Below are 26,892 nucleotides of genomic sequence, written 5' to 3'. Positions count from 1 at the left end.
AAAGGTATAGTACCTTCAAAGTTTCTAATAAACGGAAAGTAAGAGTGTGAGCTATCATCTCAAAATAAACAGTGGAATCTAGAAAATAATGGAATGATAATCTTTAAAATACTAAAATAAAATATGTCAGCTTATAATTAAACTGTAGTCTATTTCTATTTTTGTCTAATTTTCTATGCAATAAGGAATGCTACTTTATTAAGGCAATATTTTTCTGGGATGATGTCCAGTTGTACAAAATTATAAGAGAAGAAAAATTTCAGTGTGGAAAAAATAATAAATTGAATTCAGGAGCATTAGAGATCATTGTAAAAACGCATAATTTAGATAGTTAATTTTGTAAGATGATGGTCTAATTAGAGTAACTAAAAGATTTAAATGCTCACCATTTAATATGTTCTAAATGATTAAGTTCCATGCCAATCTAGAAGCAAAATAGTCAACTTATTTTTTTTAACTCCCTTCAGCTCTGGTTTTAAATAGTTTCTAAATCTTTTCTTCATTACATTTATCATAATAAAGTTGACTCTTAGATTAACTGTGGCAATTTTTGACAAACATATTAAGGCCAATAATATAATGAAATGAAAATTATAAATAGAAGGATGTGTACAATACAGAGTTTATAAAGGTATAAGAGTGGATCTTTTTAAGAACTGTTAGATATTAAGTATGAAAAATATGACTGTACAATTTTACATCCAGGCAGATAATATGGAAATAAAGTCGAGAGGTAATATAAGAGGCAGTATGGTGATTAAAAGCATGATCTCTGAAACTCTATTTCCTAAGTGAAAATCCCAGCTTTTCAAATTACTAGCTGTGTGACCTTCAGAAATTTTTTTTTACTCTATCTGAATTTCAGTTTCTGCATCTATAAAACCTTTTAACGATTGTGGCATAAAGTTATAAACATTCTTCAAATTAGCTATTACTATAATGAAAAGTTGACAAAACAAGATTAGTGCATTCATAATAATCATGTAATATCTTTTGCTGGATTCTGGTGTTTCGCTTAGGCAAAGGAAGTATCTGAGGAACTTTGCATTTTACATAATAATGAAAGAATGAAAAGAAGAAAAATATATTGAATGCCTCATGAATGATAGGAATTGTGTTGGCAATCCACATATATAATTTTCTATGATGTATTATTTTTGTCATTTTATAGATGAGGAAACTGGCTTAGAGATGTTAAGTATCCTAGATTATTGTAAATTTAACAATATAATTCATTTATCAATAAGTAAGTGGGATAAATCAGGGGAAGAGACTGATTTCCTTATATAAATCCTAGAAAAAAGCATAGTAGGTGGTTAACTGCTTTCATATTAAACTGATTCCTACTTGCAGATGTGATCACACATCTGTTAAAATGCTGTGTCCTTCCTTTTTTTGGCTGATTATTTAGTTTATTGATTCCTTGTCTTTCTACTATCATTTTATTTTTAGTAGAGTCAATCAATTCTAGACAAAGTTGAAAAGTAGATGAATTCTATCTTTTATCCTAAGAAATACCTCTCTCATTTCTACTTTCCATGCACCCTATTCTCCAATAAAAACTTGTTTTTGAAAAAAGTTTGAAATCAATAATTTATAGCTGGATATAAATTTAAATTGTTTTCTCTTCTTAGAAGATTGTCCCAAATCTTAACTTCTTTTTAATAGATGTTTTACTTTATTAAAGGAAAGGTAGGCATTTTTGAGTAAGCAAGGAAGACTTTGAAAAGTTTGAAAGGGATCTTTTCAGGAATTCCTGAAATACCATAAGTTAGCCTGGGAATAATTTACCTATATGTCATACAACCCTTAAAACAAAAAAAACTAAACTAGTTATTAAAACCTGCTTGTTGAAAAGGATTTATGATTTAACAAAAATGACAAATATTACTTTATACTTTTTTCTTTTATTGGTCACTAGACTATGCCCTAAAGTAATTTGGAAGTTTCAAGTTTTTATATAAAATCAAATCATAAAACTTGACTATATATAGCAGTTGAATTTAGGTACCATTACTGTTTGGATTACAATGGTAGGGTTGGCTCTTAGCTACACATTTTCAAAGACTGCTTATACTTGGCTATATGAATGCCTGGCCACTCTCAATTAGAGTCAGATCTATATTGATCAAGAATAATGAAAGGGCATACTGATGATGGTATTTCTTGGACAGCTTCAGTGAACAGGAAACATTGATCTCTATTAGTTAGGGTAAGACTAGGATGCTATAACCAAGAGAACAATGATTTAGCAAATTAAAGAAAATAGAAGTTGATTTTTCCTTTACATAATAGTTCAAACTGAGAGGTTCAACCCTTCTCCATGAGGTTATTCAGAGATCCAGATTTTTTCCATTGATTGCCCTATCATCCTCTGCATGGTGGTGACAGGATCTCTGTGAATTGCAGCTGCCAATAAGGGGAAAGACAACGTGGTAGATGTATACTCATAGTCCTAAAACTGAGATCTATAAGGGGCACATATCACATTTTATTCCATGGAGAAAAACAATCCTACGTTTCCATTATGATCAGGAGGCTGGAAAATTCCATTTAGTTTTGAGTCTAGGAATAAGAGAAAATACATTTTGGTAGACAACTAAGAGTCTTCGCCTTATGGTCTGTGCTTTTTCTTTTGATCATGTTGAGGTTTCCTGATGACGTGTAGTTTTGCCTCCTGAAAATAGTGAGGATTAATACAGTTTCTGTAGGGACTGTTAAACTGGAGAAAAAATACCACCTCAATTTTCCTGCAGACTGTGCATTATTACATCCTGCCTGTAATGGTGAGAAATTATAAAATATCTTTGAATAAGATCCTTATTCAAAATATCAAAACTTTTTCAAAGACTCAAAATTTATTGGTTCTCAAAGGGAAAGGAGACAATATTAAAGCTCCCTTGTGATTTGCCTATGTCTTGTAAATCTGCTTCTAGTCCCTTTTATTTAGAGGGAAAAAAGCCAGCTCTACACCTAACTCCCCAATGAAAAATAAGTTCTTAGTAGATCAAAACATGTTTTAACTGCCGTTCTTCCTGAAACAGGACACAATTTAAGCACTGCTTAGTAGATACCTTCTACTGTGTCCTCTTTTAAAATAATCTAGTATACAGGTTAACTTCTAAGGGGAGGCTCATCAGGGAAATAAAACATAAGGCTTTCTTTATTGTTAATAACCCATTCTTCAGCTGAGACTTCATATTAGATACTCTATGGTTAAAAAGAAGAGAGAATGGTGTCCACTCATGTAGGATGATTATTCTCTAATTTTCTGTTATGATCAAATTTATGTCTTGATATAATAGGAAGTTTTGTGTTAACAAGACTCCAATAGACCCAAGAAACTCCTTATCATCTCCACTTACTAGCAGATGCCTATATTCTTGTAAGGAATTCTTGTTTTTCCTTGGGTAATCATTAAATAGTGAGTCTTTTTTTCCTTCAAGATTTTTTTTTCCCTAGGCTTTTTCTCATATCATTCTTTATGTCCATCCGAGCAATCCATCAGAATGAACTTCACTACTTCCTTTGCTTTACTTCCCATCATTCGTTAATGAATCCCAAATATTCATCTTTAGCCCACCTTATTTTTGAAGTCCAGATGTGACTATTCAACTGCTTACTGAAAATCTCCACCTAAATGTCCCACATGGCAAAAATCAAACTTATGAACTCCTCATTCCTTCCCCTCAAACATCCCTTGTTCATGATCCACCAAGGTGCTTAAGTCAAAACCTGGATTTTAAGTTTAAAAATCTGGCCTAAGACCACAAATCACATTGGTTATAAGTTCATTAAAATAGGATCCTGTCTATAGGTGATAATTGTAAAGTTTGAGGCTTTCTTCACCTAGCTTATATACTATCATACTGGAGCATTTATGTTGTATGAAGCAACAATGCATATAAATAGTGAAGAACATTTTATAAAGTATCTGATATCTGGGATATGCTAAGAAAACTATAATAGTTTGGCAAATCTTGGGATTTAGACTTTTTATATCTTTTGTTTGTTTTCCTGCCCTAGCATATTGAAGCTTGTAACTACATACATTCATCAAAATTTTAATCTGAAGGATGTCAAGGAGCCATATAGACTTTACTCATCTAATGCTTTGGTGCCTTTAGCAGTAGTAAAGCCCATTACTTTTTCTAGTTGGCACATAATGCCTTTCTTCTCTCTATAGCCTTGTCAAGAACAGACATTATTCTGCAGTAACCATGTGTTCAGTCCCACTTGAATACTCAAAATCTTAATATTTTAAAATCAGATTTAATCATGCTTGTATTTATTTATTGTCTCCTAATGTCACTTTTCTTTATATTGTTTTTATTTGCATTTCAGTACTTTTGGTAATTTACGGTGCTCTGATCTTTAATCCCTGGAAATAATTTTGGCAAATATATCGTGGCTTAAATTTGGGAATCATTCTATCTGTTGAAGATTTACTGTATATGCTAACATACTTAAACTCTGAAAAGTAAAGGCTTGCAGAAAAATTACACTTGGTTAGCTATTTATCTAGTGGTTGCCATGGAACTAAGAAAATGCATGTCATCTGTCATGCTATTTACTCTTTAGTTTGAAAGACTCAGAACTTTTAAATTGGTACTCACTTTAGTTTCATGAATGCCTTTTGCATGGACTAAGCAAAAGGGGAAATCTTTCACATATGTACTTTCCACTGGATAGACTACATAAGAGTCTTTTTTTCTCTTTCCTAAACAGCTTCCATAGCTGTTTGTTATTGCTTTAGATGATTTCCAGAATTTCTTGACCATCAGTCTTAGGTGGACTTGTTTTCTTCCAGTGAGATTCTACCCTTTCGTTAGTCCCATTCTTACATTGCCAAATCTATCGTCCTATTTCTTTTGACTCTTTACCTTCTTCCTTTCCTTTCTTACTTTGCAGTCTTTGTCTTACCAATTCTCTTTCAGCTTTATAGAATATTATTATTTTTGTGCTCCCGCATCAACTTCATTAAAACATTTATTCTTTAGGGGATAGCCATATGCCTTAGAATGTTTCATTTAACAAATTATTTTGAATAGTTTTCCTTTAGTCTGAAATCTTCTCTGTACCTCAGATGGGTTCCAAATATCCTTGACTTTTCAGAAACATATCAATTGCATAAAATAGAGCAGATTTGTAACATGTAATATCACTAAAGGAAAAATAGTGTTTTGGCAGAAAAAATTTTAATTAGTTGTCTTAGTAAAAAAAAAAAATGCTACAACTCTGTCTTCTATTCAGCATTGAAAATGCACTTCAGTCTTTAGGTCAGTTTATATCAGACAATTAACTGGCAGAAAAGTCAGCACTCTTCACTACACGGATACAACAATATCAGGGAAGTGTTAGAATAACTTAAACTTCCCTAATGAGCTTCAAGTATTTAATGAGAAGATTTTCTATTCTTGTGTGATTAATATTGCTCTGTGACAGAAAGAGGACTTTTTTTTTCTAAAGGAAATATAGAGCAAAAGAGTTTAAGATAAATGATTAAGAGGAAGTTAAGAAGTGTTTAATCCTGTATAGCCCAAAGGGGATTAATTATTGATGACCAGTAACTACCACCAGCATGGAGTGGTATAATCACTATAGCCTATAATAAAAACTATTTTGAAACTACTAGCATTTTAACCATTTATTTTCTGAATTTAATCAACCAAGCAATCTGTTTGGACTGGGTATATAATTGTGTGAAATTGTGAACCTATATCATATATTTAGAGACATTATTATCATTTATAGTTAGTCTAAAATTTTTTCTCTATAAAAAATATCATTGTAAATTACTAAGTCAAAATGGACAGGCTGTATGTACATTTGCACATGTGTGCATGCACATTTGTGTGTGTGTAGTAGGTATGCAGTTCTGTGTATGTGTAGATCCATTTAGAAAGTCAATAGGTTAGAAAAAAGAATAAGAAAAAGAGATACTAGAAAAGAATCATTGACACTAAGTAAAATATTAGTATATGTGGGCATACAAAATCAGTGGCTTTTTGCACAAACACTGATTTTTTTTGAGTGATTGTTTTTACCATCACTTATCCACTAAAGCAAGATATCAAGGAGAAGTAGTGAGAATTTAGTGATAAGTTGATTAGAAGTAGTTAGGCATAGAAGTGACTAGAAGTAAAATTTAGAAGTTATGAGAAATAGTGAAGATGTCAAGAAGTTTGTGAGAGAAGTAAAATACAGGTAGATTGTCATTCTGTTTAAGTAGAGGTTAGCCATGCATATTGAGCAAAAACTGGACAGAAGTTTGATGAAATTTAGGAGACTAGGATTGCTTTTACATTTTTAATTGTGGAAATCATAGTTATAGAGAAAAAGGAGTAAGAGCAAATGTCAGAGGATAGAGGAGAAAATCATTTCATTACCGGCATTGTCGACCATCTTTATGTGTGTTTAGGAGGTTTGAATTTCAGCAGGACACATCACATTTATTTATTTAAAAAGGAAATTAAATTGATGATGTTATGATCCATCTATGCTTCTTGAAGTTTGTTGAGAAAGGCAGACTCTTGCACACAGTCTTTCAACCCCAGCTCAGCCACATAAAAATGGGCCCTGGGCCTAGAATACTTCTCTTATCAAGAGATAGGAAGCCCACATAGCCTTACACTGGAATATCTTTCTCTGTTTCAGGCTCAATGTGTTCTGCTTAAGGGCATGGATCAATGGCCCTCAGACACCCTCCCTTCACGCCTAGCTTTCCATATTTCAGACCTCACAAGGGAGGGATTGGGCCCCTTTTATATGGCAGCAAGAAGTGGGTTACATGCAGCCACATTGCCTGTGATAGCTGCAGAATGGATCTGCTGGCCATGGGGACCCACGCATGGCAAGGGATTGAATTTTGTGTGTACTGTCTCTCCAATCTTGCTTTAGGTAAATGCTGTACCACTTGAGTCTGGTGTGCATATTCTCAGCAAACTTGGATACTGCACTAGTCTTTTCTCTGGGTGTCACTTATCTGCCAGTTAAGCTTGACTGCACTCATGTTATATTTTATCCTGTGGTACAGCCTGACCATCCAGTGAATGGTGAAACAAAGCTTCTCCTTCCTAAGCCTTAGTGAGGATTGTGCCATGGTTTGGAGGTAGGAAGAGAATGACAAGCCATTAGTCATTTATCAATACTGATTATTTTTGAAAATGACTACTTCAGGTCTATCAGCTTATTGCTGCTTCTGTAACATTCTTAGACCACAGAACAGTGGTCAAGCCAGCAATCAGCTCAGATTGGCTGATTTGTTCCTTTAGTCCAAGCTTCTTAGATGGACCATGCAGTCATGCTTCTCTTAGGTCTCACTGTCTTCCTTTCAGGAATTCTTCCAGGGATAAAGGGAGAGTTTCCACCCTGCTCTGGACTCCCAGATTTTTCTTATTTCATATGCAGATAAACCTTCACTTTACATCCTCTCTTAAACTCTACTTTCCCTCTATTTTTTTCACATTTGACATTGATTACCATTAAAATTACAATCCGAATTATTATCAACAAAGATATTATTTACTTTTCCTTGAACCAGAGGGCATAATCTTTAAAATAGTCCACGAAGAAGGAATGTTATACCATCTTTCCAAGTATGGCAAAGATAGGGGAGAAGAACAACAGTTAAGTGCCCATATCAAGACTATTTGAACATTCATATTTTGCCAATTTGTATTGAAATGTGCATATTATTTTCAATAATTAGAATGATACAAATGGATCTTAAGAAATAGCAAAAGAAAAACTCCACTTTTTTTTCAAATTAAAGTCAAGAAGGTATGAAATTCTCCACATTTTAAGTGCTCCTTTATTACCGGTCTTTCTGTGATTGAATTTATAACAACAAAGAGAGTTGGAAATTAAGGAAATTAATCAGAAAGTTCAGTTTAAAAATAGCAATGAAAAAATAAGTGAAATTTCCTGCAGTATTCTAGTGTTTGGTATCTACACAGCTAAGATTCATTAGGTAGATGCTTAATTCTTTTCTTTATTCTTATGAAAAGATTATCCTCTGTTTGTCACTGTGTATAAAGTAAAATGAAGATAGATTATACAAATATTCTGAATGACTAAAAGATTAAAATTGTGAGTCTTCCAAGAAATATGTCAGGATTCAAAAATATCTTATTGCAGTTTGTTTTTTTTCTACTGTAAATAAAGGATCAACCAACATCTAATAACTCACAACTGCATCTTTTCTTGTTAGAACATGTCGTCCGGCACTTTTTGATGAGATGTTCTCAGATAATACCTGGGGCAGATTGACCAAAGGAGAACCATTTTTTTAATCAGGATAACATAATGATTTTATCACAAACTTTAGATAGGGCTATGGATATCATCATTTTTGTGTGAGTGTCTGTTAATAGCACTGTATCTTTAGTGAAATTGAAGACAGGACCTTCTGTAGGTCTCAATGCAACTTTATAAAAGGCCATAACAATGCCTTTAGAATCAAATCCACTTGCTATTCTACAGAGAAGAAAGTTTCCTAGTAAGTTGGCTGTTAGTTGAGAACAGGTACCCTGCAGACGCTAAGCTATGGGATGAGATGAACAGAAATTTGAATTTTCTACTTGGCTAAAGCTAGTGACTTTGATTTCTCTCTGCTCTTGAGTCATTTTGTGAGCATTGGTTTCTTTACCTATGGAAAGAGAGGGTTGTCCAACATGTTCTGAGGTTCTTCCAGTTCTAAAGGTTTTTGGATAATTTACCTGGAGCCCAGGAGATGCCCTGAATCTGGCTGGTATGCAATGTATATGTAATGATTGTGAAAACTATGTGACTTCCAAATGAAGAGTAGCACATGTCATTTGGAAACATTGTGGGATCTCAACACTTGGGATTTTGGAAGCAGAATCAATATGATTAAATCACAAACAAGATAAATTCCTCGTTTACTTAGGTAAAATAGGAATAGTTGTATAAAAACCATTTGAACTAAATGAAAGCAAAATAGGCCATATACTAATTGAAAATATCTAGAACACATTATTATTTTTATCTTTGATAAAGTGTCAAATAAGTAGTTTAAATGTATTAAATGTAATGAATGTGTTTTTTTTTTTTTTACAAAAGCTTTTTAGCTAGTTGAGCTATTTATATTTTGTGACTATAACCAGTATATCTATTATTTTAAAAATATATAGTGGGAGAAATCAATATTTAGACAGGTAAGAAAACACTGCAGTTTTAAAGTTTGCTCTCAACAAATTTATCTAATAGAATTATATACATTATATATTTGTATGACCATTAAAAGTTGAAATAGAATAATATAGAAAGTATGCTTTTAATTGACATTTCTTACACTTATAGAGTGAATTGACAATTTTCATGTATTTAGAGTGGCTAATAATAATTTACATTTTTTGATATATGCACTATTTTAAATACTTACCTATATTTACTCTTTAAATCTTGTAACAACACTATGATCTATTTACTTTTTTTTATTATCACCCATATCTTGCAGGTGAGGCTATTGAGGACCAGAGAAGTTCATTAATTTGCCTAAAGGCACACAGTCATAAAAAGTGGTAGAACCAAGATTTAAACCCAGCATTCTGGTTTTCTGCTCTTAACCAAATGTAATAGTGGCATCTTATCATGATTACTTAAAAAGCACTACTAAATTATGTTAATGTATTAATATGTCCTAATTTATTTATATATTTACTAAAGAGAAAATTGGCCTGTTCATGTGTTCAAAAAATGCATCCTTTTCTCCTTCACCAACATCTGCAATTTTCTATTTCTTTTTGTAAAACTGAAAAGCTGTAAAATCAACTTTTTCTTTTGTTTCAATCTGAGACTGCACTTCATTTCTATGATTTGCTAGCATGTGTGCTAGAATATAAATGCTTTTTATCTTTTGCCTTAAATGTGTAGGGAATCAATTCCTGATGAATTGTTATGAGTTGAGAAGTACTGTGTTCTCTATGAAGTTATAAGTAGCCCATATATGTCTCTTTTTATTCTTTCAGGAAGTCTTATTTAGTTATTAGCATTATCTCAGCCCAGAATGTGTTAAATTTAGAAATCACTGCATCATCTGTTTTACTCAAGCAGCTGACATTCAATCACATGTTAATATTACTTCACTTCTTATTCAGAGGTCTCAAACATCTATCTATTTCACCATCTTTCAAAATCTTAAATGAGACTGACAATTATAATTATGTGTCTTGTGATACAAAGCATAATAAATTGTAAACAAGTCACGAATAGTAATGACATAAAAGAAAGAAAGCTGAGAAAAAACCCGAAGAGTGTATGATAGTTTCTCCTTTCAGTCAGGGAAATAAATGCTTGTTTTCAATAGAATTTAACTGTTCTAAGACCCTTTAAGACAATTTCTAGTGCAAAGTGAGAACATTTGAAGTTCCATCGGAATAATGCAGTACTCACTTGTAGCCTGTAAAAATAAACGTCCACACTTTTCTTGTGGAAAAGAAAAGCTAATGCAAAAAACAGGCAAACCAAAAAGCCCCCCAAAATCTTAAGAAAGCTTATCTGTAGATACATCTTAGTAGGAAAACAGTTTCCTGGTGCTGGACAAATAGGCATCTGTCCTTGATTTAATAGCTGTATTTCTATACTCCATTGAACCACAGGGGGTCATATTGATACAATATTAGATGAGAAACAGATTAGTCTGAGTTCTTATTGAAATAATTCTTTAAAAATTATAATGTTTTGAATTGATCAATTCGCAACTTGAGTTGTATCAATTTAGTCCTATCCAAACTCACTCAGAATATATATGAAATTGTTTCATGAAAATTTGATAATTTTTTGGTTAAAATTTTGCTTTGCATAGTTGTTAATAGATTGTCTGAACTCTAAAAATAATATTGCTCAATGTTTATGTAAGTAGTGAAGAGCATTGTATTATATAGGAATACATGTCAATTAGGATGCTTCGTGAAACAAGTGGTGGAAAAATGGACTTAAGCCAGTTTAAAAATAAGAAAATTTATTACCTTCAAAGGATGCCATCAAGGTGGATTAATTCAGCAACACAATCTTGTCATCAAGAATCCCTGGTCTTTCAGCTTTTCTACTCTGTTGCCTTCAACATCAGCTTCACATACAGACTGGTTTCCATGATTGTGAGATGGCTGCTGTAGTTTTTTTGTTCTTGTCCTGTGTGTGTGTGTGTGTGTGTGTGTGTGTGGAGAGGAGAGAGAGAGAGAGAGAGAGAGAGAGAGAGAGAGAGAGATTTTCTATGTGCATACTTGAATACTTGAATTAAATTGGGATTATTTATGAAAGGAAAGTAGAAACAAAGAAAATATGCTAGGTGATGATCAGTGTCCAAATACAGAGAAGCCATGTAAAAAAGTAGAACCATATCATTATATTTTAATGATATTTTTTTTGTGGATGGCATGTTCTAGTCAAGTCTGACTCCATTGAACTAGTATTATGTTGTACAATATTCATATCCATATTGAAAAACATAAAATATTCTCTATTTATTACTTCCTTTTTGGAATTCAGTTATGACCGCTTAACACAGAGGCTCTAAATTCTTAATTATCCAGCTACAAATCAAAAATTTTAAATGTAAAATAATTATATAAAATTGTATTATTCGCTTCTTATGGCAGAGATAGCTACTTATTCTCAAAAGTTTCAGTTGGGCCATGGTTGCTCAGAATGAAAACCGCTTGGCAGCTCCCTTACAGCTAGGTGTAGCTATATGAGCAAGGTCTTCCCCTGGGATGTGAGTGGAAGTGATACATGCAACTTTCAGTTTTTGGTTTTACAGGGAAAATGTAACACTTTATGGATGATAGAAAGAATAAGAAAAAGCCTGGACACCTGGTAACATTATCAGCCTAGATGCTTACGTCTACCTTATATAAGCCATTTTTAATTTAGCCTGAACCTACATCCTAATATAGCAGATAGCCAATATCAATAAACCATCTAGCAATTAGGTGTGATTTCTTGACACTAGAAACTGGATTACAATCCTTCTGGGTACAATACAAAATACATTGCTTGTTTTAAAATATTTATAGGAGGGACAAGCATGATATAGAACTTCCAATATTTTTATTTTGAAATTGTAGGGGTTTTTTTTATTATTATTAATACAACATTTAACTGTTTTGAATGCACTTACTAATTTTAAGCTATTAACATTCAATCACTACTTAAAATAATCAAACCATTTGTATTTGTATGTATATACAGCATACATCTTCACTGTTTACTGTCTCAAGACATTTTTAACAAGCTATTGTGCTGGCAGAATTAATTAGATCTGAAAACTGGTGTAATAAAAACAATAAAAGCTATAAGAATGCATTAAGATAGAATACCAAAATAATAGAATCTAAGGTTTCTAAAGTTGTATTTGACTAGTCAAATGTTCCTTAATATCTGGCATTGTTCATTATAATATTAAAGGAATGTAATGAAATGAAAATTGAGGCAATAGAGAATTCAGTATGCACAATTATTTTAAATTTAAAATTGTCCCCATAATGAGCTAAAAACATAAAAGACAAATGATAGAGAAATTAGAAGCAATTATCAAAGAAATTCTTAGCAGAAATTTCTGATTTAAATTAAAGCCTATGATTAAAAATCTCCTGCCTCTTTGTCCTTCTCCACTCTACCCACAATCCCCTACGGCTGCAGCACCTTGTAACTTCATTTCTTTTCCTCAAAGATAGTCATGCTATGTTTGATGCATCACAAGAATGAACATAACTTCAGGCCTTTCTGGTTCCTATTTCTATTTGTGCTAATGCTTAACACATTAACAAAGATGGAAATGGTTTTGAAAAGAGGCTGTGAAAAGTAAAATTATTTTTCACTTACATGACTACGTTAATTTGGTAAAAGAGGACCTTTTCAATTCTTTTTAAATTGAAGTTTGAAATATAGCACACTATATTTTGGGGGCTGGGACTGATACACAGCTATTTAGATGCCCTAAGCATTAAAAATATTATAATGCATCATCTCCAGATGTGATTTATTTATTATTCATTCAATCAAAAACTGTTTTTGAGCATCTGATCAGGTATTGTTCTAGGTGCCAGAAACACAAAAGTAAACAAAATGAATTGTTTTTATTATGTTTACATTCTGGTAAATAAAATCAATACTACGCCATAAAACAAGTATGGGGCAATTCAACAGAGTTCTATTTTTTTGATAAATCCTATTTTGCTTCTTTGGGAAATATCAAATTCCTTTAAAAATTGTGTTCTTTTGTTACTAAAATGTGTTTTTTTGTGCATGTACTTAAACTCCATATTGGCTATTACACAGTGATAACATTTATTTGCTGGGTATATCTTTTGTCGTTTTTCAGAAGTCATTGGTAATTAGATATATTAAAAATCTTAATTGAAAATATTCATATAATATATTTGTTTTCCTCTTTTGAAGAAGTTTTAACTTTATGAGGTCTAAAATAACTGGCTCATTAAAAACTAGAGAAACTCGAAGTATTTTTAAAAGTTGAAATCATAAATTGTGTTTTGTTGGAGGCTGCTGCTAATTAATTTTGTTTGGGATTCTGCAGCCTTATATTTATATAACATACTATTACTTTAGGGGAACATATCTTAGGTAATTTTTCAAAGTGACACCTGATACATACAAAAGAATCTATATAATATATAGTCACATTATCAATCATAAAAAGAGAAATATCGAGAGTGTAACATTCCTTCTTAAAAACTAAACTATTGTTAATACTATTTTTGGATAGTTTAAAGGAAAAATCTTTTTCTGGAGATTTTCTTCAGTTCATGTCCCTCTTTTTATATTTTAACTGCTTTCTATACAATATTTTGAGTGTTTCCTTAAGAAATATTTAGTTATTTTCTCCTTTTTAAACATTAAAGATAAGTTTTATTTTGAAATAATTCCCAATGTATGAAAATATAGCAAGGTCAGTATAAATAAGTTTTTATCTGATTCATATGAAAGTGAGTTTTCACATAATGCTTCATCATCTCCCAGTGCTCTAATGCATAATCTCTACATTGATGTTCTTCTACCTAACCACAGCATAATAAAAAAATCAGAATATTAACATTGAAACATCACTACCATCTAATTTGTAGGTCCAATTAATTTTTTGTCAATGCCAATAAGAAAAAGTCAATCCAAGTTATGTTTTAACTGTCACTTTTTAAATTTACGTAGACTTTAGTTTTTAGAGCAGTTTTAGATTCACAGCAAAATTGAACAAAAAGAGTTTTTACACACTCTCACATACTCATAGCCTCCCCCATTATCAACATCTCACGGCAAAACAGTACATTTGTTATAATTGATGAACCTATATTGACACATCATTACCAATCAGAGTTCGTAGTTTACCTTAAAGTTCACTCTGGATGTTGTACATTTTGTGGATTTTGACAAATGTATAATGGCATCTGCCACCATAGTATCATACAGAATAGTTTCACTGCCCTAAAAATCCTGTGCTCTGCCTCCCTGTGCCTTTAACCTCTGGTAATCACTGATTCTTTTACTGTTTCCATAGTTTAGCCTTTTCCAGAATGTCACTTAGTTAGAATCACACAGTACATAGCCTTTTCATGTTGGTTTCTTTCACTTTGTAATATGCATTTAAGGTTCCTTCATGTTGTTTCATGACTTGATAGCTCATTTCTTTTTAGTACTGAATAATATGCCACAGTTTATTTATCCAGTTACCTACTGAAAGACATCTTGGTGGCTCCCAAGTTTTGGCAATTACAAATGAAGCTTCTACAAACATCTACGTGCAGGTTTTTGAGTGGACAAATTCCCCCAAACCTGTTTAAAACAGCCTTACTCCCGATTCCAGCTTCTGGCAACTACTGACCAATTTTCTGCCCCTATAATTTTGTCTTTTCCAGAATGTCTTATCAAGATGTGTAGCCTTTTGATTCTGGCTTCTTTCACTTCACATATTGCATTTGAGATTTATCCATATTGCTGCAAGTATCACTAATTTGTTCCCCTTTGTTGTTGAGTAGTATTCTATTCTATGGATGTACAGTAGTTTCTTTTTCTGTTTCCCGTTTGGGAGATATTTGGTTGTTTAGGGGAAATTTTGAATAGAACTGTTATAAACATTCGTGTACAGGTTTTATGTGAGCACTGGTTTTCACATCTCTAGGGTAGAGATCCTGGTGTGGGATTGCTGGATCATACGGCAAGTATGTTTAATTTGATAAGACATTGACAAGCAATTTTTCAGAGTGGCTGTACAGTTTTGCATTTCCATCGGCAATGTATGATAGTTCCAGTTGTTCCACATCCTTGCCAGCACTTAATATCATTAGTATTTTTTTATTTTTCTTATCCTAATAGGTGTGTGGTTATGGTTTTAATGTGCAGTTTTCTAATGACTAATAATGTTGAACATTTTCCTGTGGTTGTTCGCCATCTGTGTTTGTTCAAATCTTTTGCTCGTTTTTAAAATATTGAGCTGTTCATTTTTTATTACTAGGTTTTGAGAATTCCTTATATATCCTAGATATAAATTTTTTTTAATCAAGTAGATGATTTGCAGATATTTACTCTCATTTAGAGGCTTATACTTCAGAGAACAAAAGTCTTAACTTTTCAAAGAACAAAAGTTCCTCATTTCTTAATTTTGATAAGTTCAATGTATCACTTTTTTTCTTATAAGGATAGTGCTTTGGGTTTCATATGTAAGAAATATTTGCCTAACTCAAAGTCAAAGATTTTATCTTATGTTTCCTTATAGAAGTTTTATAGTTTAAAATTTTACATTTATAGATACGAAGCAGTGATTTTTGTATGTTGTGTGAAGAAAGGATTGAAGTATATCCTTTGTCATATGGCTATCCAGTTTTTTCTATACCATTTGTTGAAAAGACTATCCTTTCTTCCTTGGATTGCCTTTGTAATTTAGTAAAACATCACTTTTCTATACATGCAAGGGTCTATATTCCGACTCTCTGTTCTATTCCATTGATTTAAATAAATATTCATTCTCCAATAACACACTGACTTGATGACTGCAGCTTTATAGTAAGTCTTGAAACTGGGTAGTGTATGTCCTCTAACATTTTTTTTTGCCACCTTGCTTTAGATGATTAAATGTTGTTACCTTTCCTCTGCTCTTCCAGAATTCTGTTGTTTTGTTGTTGTTGTTGTTGTTGTTGTTGTTTTGACTCTACAGAGCCCAGTTTCGCAGCAGACTCCCCTGCTATCACAGCTGTGTATTAGGATCTGCTCCAGCTGTGTTTGCCTGGATGTTATATCTGAGTCACGGGAGAGTGTCAACATATTAATAAACTTTGTCTTATGTTCTCTCCCACACTTTGTTCGGTACCCTTCAGATGCATTTCCATCTATGTTACCCAAGTTTCTGCTAGTATTTATTAGCTAGGCCCTGTAGATTTTTGGAAATATTCCCTTTATGCCAATAGCAGGAACCATACTTCACCTTTGGGTCATGCTGAGATATGTCCCTAGGTATTGGTCAGAAGCAAAGTGAGAAAGGTGGGGCATATTTTAAGAGAAGATTGCTTAATCTTCCCAGGCATCCTCTGCCGAGGGGAGGCTACTTTCCCTTAGCCAAGATGAAGGAGCATTTCTTGATTATACAGTTCAGGGCAAGGTGCTAGACATTCTCAAGAACATCTGTCTAAATATTCCCACCTTAGTTCTCAGAGTCCCACTCCTCCTATATTATCCCTTTCCTCTTCTTCCTTGCTAGGGCCTTGACTTGAGCATAGGACACTTGCCTATGAATTCTTTGTAATTACAATCAATTCTTAGGTTGGATTTTCAGCACAGCCAGCTTGCTGGCTGTAAGAGATAAGGATCTCTTTAAATACTGGCTTGCAGGCCTTTTGACTTGCACACTGTGTCCTGAGTTGATGAAGAGCTAATTTGAGCTTGTCATTTTCTTCTTTCTGTATTTCAACCACAGTAAACAGTGAGTCGATTTCTAATTCTTATAAATACCATTGCTCTTCTCCTGTATCTTATTCAAATTTAACATAGGTGTACATTTTAGGAATGTTAATTCCATAACTCACTATGGGTTACCACCATCCTGCTTACTGTTGGCAATGGATTCCTTGTAACTATCTGGCAAGTGCAGTGGAATTGGAATCCAATTTCCAGAATTCCATTCACAGAGTCCAACTGTCTGATATTAAGTGCTTTATATAGGGTTTCCTAGAATTTGACCAAGAAATAAGAAGTAGAAATCTGTGGGTAAATAGGTTATTTGCAAATTGATCCCAGGAAGCACTGATAGCAATGAGATGAAGTAAGACAAGGAAGGAACAGAAGCTAGTAAAGGTGTGCTAACAAGCGGGTTTCTGCTATGGGTAACTCAAGAATCGATCCTGCTGAGAACTCTGGGACACAGTACATAATATCCCACTAGAGGAGGGCGGGAGCTAGGTGATTTGTATTCCAAATGCCATCCACCATTTTTTGTTTCAGGAGTATTACTTTCTTGGCCCTTTCAGGCTGTGTTATAGATGGACTTTGGGAAGTCACTAGCATGTATTGGGATAGCAAATCGTGATGAAATATGGGAGGAGTATGAACAGTATCTACCATAATTCTGTTCTATTATTGGTTGTTTTTTGTATTTATGAAATATATTGAAGTTATTTATTTATATTTCTCTCATAAATTACTACTTTAATTTCCTGCTTGACTTTTTTGGAATTTTTGGTAGGAACTAAAAAAGGCAGAAATAATGATTACTGTGAAAATTTCTCCCCTATTTTATAATTTCTTATTTTGCTTTTAGTTTGACATCATCTAGGTCCTCAAGAAAACCGTTGAATGATATTGAAAATAGTGGCTTCCTGATATTGATTCTGACTTTAGACAGAAAAACCTCATGTGTTTTATTAAGACCGATGTTTATTCTTTACTTATATATACTTGTAAAATATTCAGGCAATTTCATTCTATCCCTGATTTATTGAAGACATTTTAAATATTAAGACTACCTGTTCACATAAAATGTATTTTCAGCATATATGTCAATAACTGACTGTGTAGCTTTTCTACTGTAGTCTCTTCATGTAATGCATTTCCTTTCTTTAATGAACTCATGCAATTCACTTGTAAAACCACCTGTACCTAGTTCACTTTAAGGGGCTGTATATTTTTTATACTTTAATTACTTTTACATAATTTTTTTCTCTTTTGATATGTTAGTTCCTTGAATTTTTCCTTAAAAGCATCTGTTTTCGAATATTTGCATCCAGATTTATTATTATCATGATTTTAAAAATATCTCCATTTCTGTAGTTATCCATTCAACTTCTGCCTCTTATTTCTTCATCAGATTTGACAGATGTCTGTCTCTTTTATTGATCTCTGAAAAATAAATAAGACCCTGGTTTTAATTTTACAGTTCTATTGCTTTATTACATTCTAAATTTTAATATATATTTTAAAATTTCATCAAGTTTTTCTTCTTGGCTTGTTTAATTTTTCAAGCCTTTTGTATTAAATACTAAGTGAATTTGTAATATTTGCTTTCATTAATTAAAAACTTGAAGGCTGTCCTCTTAATTTTATACATATTTAGCTGCATGACTCCTATGAACACATTACTATGCTATATCATTATATAGAAAATAATAATTCTGAGTTTCTGACATACTTAGGACTGTCAACAATTCTGTACGTAGGAAAGTTACTTTGGAATTCAATTTTAGATTCAGACTTTAGAAGAACCAGCTCACCGAGTAAAAAGCCCAACAAGCATTTAAAGAGAAAAAAAAATTACCAAAATTACCAAGTTTTATTAGGTCATTCATGGTGGAATATAAAACAAATTTATGATATGATTATCATTTCTACATAGATAATTAATATCTTTAGACATCAGCATTACAAAAGTCAGGAATGTGGTTATTCTTGTGGGGAGTCACTTACAGGAAGTGCTGAAGATCCCATTTATTTTGAGGAACTAGTTAGTTTACTTATTTTTGGTTTATGTCAAAGTGCAAAGTGTTTCTTCCCTGTTAGTTGCAGGATGCATTATACATACTTATTCATAGAGGCAGCAAGGTAAAGTGTCAGTATTACTGCCACAGAGAACAGAAACAATGCCTTAATTATCTCCAAGTGTTTTAAAGTCCTGAGAATAGTGCCTTGCATATTGTAGGCTCTTAATGACTATATGTTGTATTTGAGGCATAGTCTGAGAAAAAAGTTATAGTGAAATTTTGCCACATTTGAACCTCTACACTTGTACAAGTCTTAGAATAGGAACATGAATTTCTGATGATAAAGTTTTAAAAATTTAATGAATGTATTTAGGGTATATAAAATGTTACTGAATATACATTTATTATAGCTAAAGAAGTACAAAGATGCTTGTCTTACTTTAAAGGTAATTATGTGAAAAAAGTTGCATTCAAAGGTGTAAGAATCTCTTTCCCACAATTGCAGTATATAATTAACAAACTTCTCTACATTTATTCAGAAAAGAGTAATAAACCACTTGTAAATAATGGCAGCCTTGCATTCTGTATTCTTAAATGTCAATAATCTGAACATAAATTTTCTCCTGTTCTTAGTTATACAAGTATGTTTTTGAGATAATGCAGAGACAGGTATCATTACCATCGCTGCAGTTCCATTTTCTATAGATGTAAATGTATTAATGTAAAACATGGAGGATAAATGAAGAGTTCCACTATTATTGAAAACTGTAGTGCATGGAAATTAAATCAATATGCTTCTTTCAAAAACACAACATGGTGACAGCAAAGAAGTGAAATCTGACTGCATTCCAGGAAAGAGACAAAAGTAGTAGGTATCTATTAAAATAACAATAACAGGTAGAAAAAATAAGAACATATTATTTCCATATTTTGATTGCCTGATGTTCTGCCCTTTGATTTCTTGAGATTAATAACTCCACTAAGGAGGAGGCTTTTGTAAAAATGTATGAATAAGGACAGATTTTAAGAATATATAGAAAGTAATTTTTCTCCATCATTTGAAATGGAATATGTTTTCCCTTGTAAATTTCTGAGCTACTAGAGTGATATGATCACATGTCACCTAGGTTAATTTAGTGCTCAATAACTAAAGCCAATGATAACTTCCTTTTGAGGACAATTCAGGTATTTAATGATGCCACAGATCAACCATATCTAGGCATTAAATAGGAAGAAGAAAATTCAGCCCTCAATTCAAAGGCTGTAGTAGATGATGGAAGAATGAGAAAAAAAAATCAGAGAACAATATCAATAAGACAAAGGATAATAGTAAAAACTTATAGCAAAGTACAATTCATCTAAATGCAACTTCAAACTGAATTGGATTCTTAACAGGTGTGTGTTAATATGAAGCAAGATCTAGGATCCTTCTAATAAAAAATTTGGTTAGATGTTATGCACAATTAATATACCTTTTAAGTATACTGGGATATTTAGTGGGATATTTAGTAAGTTTATATATACTTCTTATGTACACTAAGGTATAAGACATTTCCCAAATTACATTTGGTTATAGTCTAAAAATCTGATGTTAAATTGGTTATTTGAAATTTACATGATACTTTTTCAATGAACAATGTTATAATTGAGATGTTGTCTTCTAGCTCAATTCAGAAAATAATTTAGCCCATAGTGTAGCTTAAGTCTTTTCAGATAGGAAATAGGTGAAAACAATTCAGTTTCAGAAGTATAAATTAAAACCAAAAACTAATCTCTAAGGAATTATTTCTTATTTCCTCTGCATTTTAGTGCTCTAGGAAAAGAAACATCTATAAAATTAAGTAGAGAAATCTGTGAAGTTTCTGAAAGGAACTTCTGGGCATTTTTATGGACTTCATATATTGAAGACAGTTATAGTTTCTTTATGAATATTGTTAAAGAGAAAACCGCAGGCCCCAAATGGCCCTGATACCAAACCCGAATTTAATATCTGAACTCTCGCTGTTTGGACCAATCCCAGAAATAAAATCTTAACCAGTCTGGAATTTTCTGGCCAACACTAATTAGAGAATCTGTCAAGTGGGCCATCTCTGTCTCCCCACCACTCCTCAGAAAGAAGAGGCAGTCAATTTGCATGATAGAAACCCTTGCCATTCTCTTTCTGTCCTGGTCCAAAAATAACCCTTTTCTTTTCTTTTGTTAGTAACCCTTGCCCCACCCTTTTTCCTATAACAACCTTCCATTTTATACAGTGGCTTGGAGCATCCTTCTGATTGCTAGATGGAATGCTACCTAACTTGTGAATCACTTAATATAAAAGTTAATTAGATCTTCAAATATACCTGGCTGAATTTTGTGCCATTTCCTAATTTACAATTGTCATATTCCTTAAAACGTGGATTGCAAGAACTCTTCTATCCTGTATTTTATAATATGCTAGTGCTACCGTAACAAAATATTACAGATTGAGTGGTTTAAACAACAAAAATTAATGTTCTCAACAGTTCTAGAGCTTAGAAGTCCAAGATCAAGGCTGGACGTCTTCTGAGGCTTTTCTTTTGGGCTTGCAGGTTGATGATGCCTTTTCACCATGTCCTCATGTTGTGTTTCCCCTGTGAATGGAAATACCTGTCTCTCTGCGTGTCCAGATATCCTCTTTCTATAACAACACCAGCATATGAATTTGGGGGCAGGAGAACACAAAATTCAACCCATTACATAGCCCTAATAGGATTATGGTTAATTTGGATTGCTAGAATTCTTTTAGCCCCAGTTGAATCATTGTTAATTAAGGGATGGGGAACAAGCAATTGAAAAAAAAAAAAATGAAGGTGGCAGGAAACTTGAAAAGGAGGATATTTTTAAGCTAATTGATTTAGAATAGAAAAATATTGGGAAATAAAGAGTGTGTGTGAACCTAAGGTGGCCTTTAGCAGGGAATTCAAGGATGTTAAAAAGAATCTCTTAGTCAGTTTCCTTTTGCAGGTAGCTTGCTGTGTGAAGGGAACAAATATGCAAAAAAAAAAAAAAAGAAACCTGGGGTAGGAAAGTGTGGAGAGGAAAGCAGCATGAAGCCTATTGTTTATATTCATAAGTAATTCACTGGTTGAATCTTTATTCTGTGGGTGTTGTTATATATAACCTACATCAAGACATCTATTTATGTTTTTATTATTTATTTTATTAAAAAGTTTTATTTTTAAATTGAGGTATAATCGACATATAACATTATGTTAGTTTCATTATGTGTAACATAACGGTGTGATATTTGCATATATTGCAAAATAATCACTGCAACAATCCAGCTGACATTAGTCACCATAGTCACAAGAACTTTTTTCTCGTGATAAGAACTTTCAAGATCTACTCCGCTAGCTACTTTTAGATATCCAATACAGTATTGTTAGCTATAGTCACCATGCTGTACATTACATCTCCATGAGTTATTCATTTTATAACTGGAAATTTGTACCTTTTGACCCCTTTCACCCATTTTGCTCACCCCTAAGCCCTCCACCTCAGGCAACCACAGATTGCTCTTTGTATCCATGAGCTCAGTTTTCATTTGCTTTCCGTTTCTTTTTTTTCTTTTCTCTCTCTTTTTTTTTTTTTTTAGATTTCACATATAATTGAGATCATACAGTATTTATCTTTTTATGGCTGATTTATTGCACTTAGCATAATCCTGGATGATATCATCTCAAGATTCTCAACTTAATTATTTCTGAAGGATACTTTTTCTAAATAAAGTCACTTTCACAGGTTTCAGGTGGACACATCTTTTGGGAGGCTGCCACTCAACCCACTGCAATAGAGAAGTAATATAATTGAATGAAAATTTAAAAATGATTTAGCTAATAATATGTATTTGATGAATGTTTTATAAATAACTTTCTTAGCTCATTTAGGGCTTGATATTTGAAATAAAGCTTAAAATGAAATTAAGAGAGATCAATTTTTCTTTTTTCAAATATGAATAAATTAGGGAAATTATAATTTAGATATTAATTATAATATGTGGAATCGCACTACTAATGGGAGAAAGAATTGAGATAATTAATGACAGTTAATATTTAATGTTTACTACACATTAAAACACATTTCTTAAAATCCTCATAATAACCACAGGGTTCTCAATAGTGAGCCCAAAATAGCTACATAAGGCTTCCGGCGAGTAGACCAAATTTGAGATAAATCATAAATATCTGAAATTGAAATTGTATTGAATAGGTAACAAAGGCATAGTAAAGAATTGTTTATAGCCATAGTAGGCCAACTGATTGCATGGCGTTTTAATCTCTGGAAGAAAATAATAAGATGGTTCTGTTTTGAAGGAAGTTTGGGTTGACCCTAGCAGCTTAAACTGAAGGCAATATATTAGGGTGAAGCCCTGTGCCTTCATCATTTAACAAGAATGCTCTTGGAAGACATGGTTGAGATTTCTTCTGGGTGTTGGTGTTGTTGAGAAAAGCAGAGTACTTAATAAAATGGGAGCACATGTATTGTTTATTATCCAGTACCTTGTGAATGTGATGAAACTATTATCTGAGGGAAATATATTCTGAAAAGATAATGCTATTATTTTTGATGCCAAATAAAAAGGTTATAGTATATCTAAATGTATTGAAAGACCTATTCTCCTTCAAAAGAAATATCTTCTCTTTGGGAGTTAGGAGGAATTGCCTCTAGTGGTAAATAGTATTAGAAGTGGCAGTAGTGGCGGGGCAGCCATAGTAGATCAGGGTCCTCAAAAGAGCAGTGGCAGTAGGACCTGGCTTGGCACAATTAGAGCCTGTAGTGGTGGTAGGAGTTGGTGATTGGTAGCAGAGTGCTAATTAATAGCAGCAGTATTGAGAGCCTAACTGGAGAATGATGTTAATTAGACAAATTGTGATTTTGTACTGCCCTCTTTATATAAGGAGAAAATTGTCACTTGCAAATTGTAGAACTGATCTTGGCAGAAAACTAGGTGTCTGTGGGAGCCAAAAATCTTTTGATGTTATATACTTTAGAAAAGGGACCAATAGAAATAAAGCCTTCAGAAGGTGTTTTGTTTTGTTTTCTTTTTTAATTGAACAAATACCTTTTTCAAGAAGACTTGAAATTGTAATTCATAAAATACTCATGATATCATATTATTAAACTAAATTAAAAATCATCATGTGTAATGGTCAAAATTGGTAGAAAACACGGTCTTTGTCATTTGATTGGCCAACAACTTGTTGCAAATTTACAGAGCACTACTTTCATCATAACATAAAACCTCTTAGTAAATGAAAATGCTGCATCTTTGGGATATAATCCTCTCTCTTTCCTTTTATCCAAAACATATTAAAATTTCAAATTAGAAAAAAAAACCAAACCATTGTGATTCTATTTGGAAAATTTTGATCTGAGTCAAAATGGAATGTAACAAAGATCAGAACAGATATCCATTTGGAAATCTAAAGGAAGCTTAACTTGCTCTTACACATTTATTGCACTATAAAACAATTCATCATGAAGACATTAAGACAGGGAATTGTTATAAAAGATAATTATTGAATAGCTATTTCAGGATGGAATAATTGATTGCTGACCCCAACACACACTTGTTTTTAATTTTAGTGTTTAAGTGCTCTGTAGGAAATATTAAAACACCTACAAATCCTTTAGTAGTTTGGTAGAAAAGCAAGAAATAACAAAACTCATAGTTGTATAATTTACGAATTGATTTTCTTCTATTTTCCCAGGTTACTTCTGAATTACATTTAATGCTACAACTTCCCAATCCACATGTGAAAGAGGGATATATGGGAAAGGGTATTTCTTGAATTCAAGTTTGGAATCTTTAAATTTCTATCTGGGGATCTAAGAGAAAAGCCTGATATTTAGAAAAGTAGATATCTTTATATAAATCTGAGCCATTTTATAAAATTTCTTCAGGAAAACAGAATTTATGTGAAGCAAGTTGCCATTATCTTGGAATAAATGTTTTTCTTTTTGAAATAGCCAATTTCTTCCGCTCTTTTCCCCTTTTCTTTAGCAATGTGCCATCATAATCTTGATGTGGCTGATCCAAAGTATACAAGGAACCCTACTTGTTTACGACATCCACATACCTATGAACATAAGTTATATGGCAGTAGTTGCTAGCTTGTAGAAATGAGCCACTTATAGCGCTTCAAAGTTTCGTGTATGAACCTTGAAATAAGTGTGAAGAAAAATAACTGATTTGAAAGTTATTTGATATTTTGCTTCTGTGACTGATGGCTTTCCAGGTATAATTTCAATCTACACGTGTCCTTATCATAAATCTCTTACTATGCTTCTGCTAGCTTGAATTTGTCTTTATACCTTGTGACTATGCTCTGCCAAGAAAACAAAACTGAAATCTTTGTGGCTTAATACATAAAAGTTAATTTCTCTCTCATATAAGTTTGCAGTTATGTGGACAGCTTCCTTCTAAGTGTAGACTTAGAAGTAAAAATCTAGGTTGTTTTAATCCTGTGCCTTTGCCAAATTAATGAGAGAATTCAACTGTTGCCACAGCAAGTGAAGAGAGAACAAGAATTTTATATATTGGCTTTTAAGTGCTTCAGTCTGAAATTGACACACATTATTTCTTTGCATAGTCTCTTGGCCAGAAGTAGACCAATGGCACTGCCAAACTGCAGAAATGCTCTAAAATATGGGTGAGCCCATAGATAGTGTGTAGTAAGTGCTTCTGTCACACAACTAAATGAGTTTAAATGAAACAACACAATTGATACAGATTATAATCAGCATACTCTGTATAATATGGAGATAGATTATAGTCCTTTGTTAATTGTGCTGAAAGGTTCTGGCTCCTATACTTGGTCAGATTGAGTGTTCTTATAAGAATATCATTTCTTCATCTAGTTGGAATTTGAGAAGTGAAAGATTGTGAATTTGAGAAAGGAATTTATTCTTATATAGGGAGTAATATGGAAAGAGTTCTAGTAATGAAAGTAGAATAAGTGGTTTACACAAAACTAATTACTTAAGTAAGGATCAGTCTTATTTCATTGTGAATTTACTTATAACTTGAAATACTTTATTAGCAACATACCAGTAAAATACTATAATTTTATGCTCAGTACATTTGTATATACGTGTCCCATTTATTTTTCCACAGAGGAAGTGAGATGGTTTAATTATAATTGCTATCCTAAGTATTTTATTCATTGGTTGTCCATCATTGATCTACATAAAAACATAGAAGATTTAAAGTAGTTAGATGAATATGTTGTAAGAAATAAGTGAATGTTTCAAATAATTTTTATAAAACTAGGATTTTTGGTTGTTCAAACTTATTGACACTGTTCCAAGCACTTTATATGTATTACCTCTTTTACTTTTACACTAACCCTTCTGGATAGGTTAGATAATATTTTAAAGATAAGGAAATTGAGGAACAGCTATGTTAACTGCTTGCCCAGGTAACTTAATGCATATTTTATGTCTGGAAGGGAATTAAATTTATCTGTCACTCCCCCTCCATCCTTTGCCTTATTGATAACCCCCAAATTTGCTTAGGTTCCCAAAATAGAAATCCGGAGCTACAATGTAGATCTCTTGACTCAGATCAGATTTATAAAAATCATGCTTTAGAGCAAAATGGCTATGATTTAATGTGTCAAAAATGCTTAAATTGCCTTTTCAGTTCTTTGAACACAAAAAATTTTGTTTTCTAGATTATAGTACTGCTATAAAATAGGGATTAGATAGGCTAAGGTGGTAGGTTTTCACGAGGGCTAAGCACTAGAGGCAAATTGTCAGCCAAAAAAGATTCTGGCTCTAGTTCAACATTTCATTTTGAAATATTAGGGGAATAAGAGAAATCTGTAACCTATCAAGATCCTTGTAAAGACATATGCTTTTTAAAGATGAAATAATATGTCAAGTTTTGCTTTAATTGGCTCTCTATGGAAATGCTTAGAGTATCCCAAAT

Source organism: Pteropus medius, unplaced genomic scaffold (genome assembly GCF_902729225.1).
Source record: "Pteropus medius unplaced genomic scaffold, Ma_sr-lr_union100, whole genome shotgun sequence".
Classification (NCBI taxonomy): Eukaryota; Metazoa; Chordata; class Mammalia; order Chiroptera; family Pteropodidae; genus Pteropus; species Pteropus medius.
The sequence above is the reverse complement of the archived record's forward strand: the minus strand, read 5'-3'. Positions refer to the sequence as shown.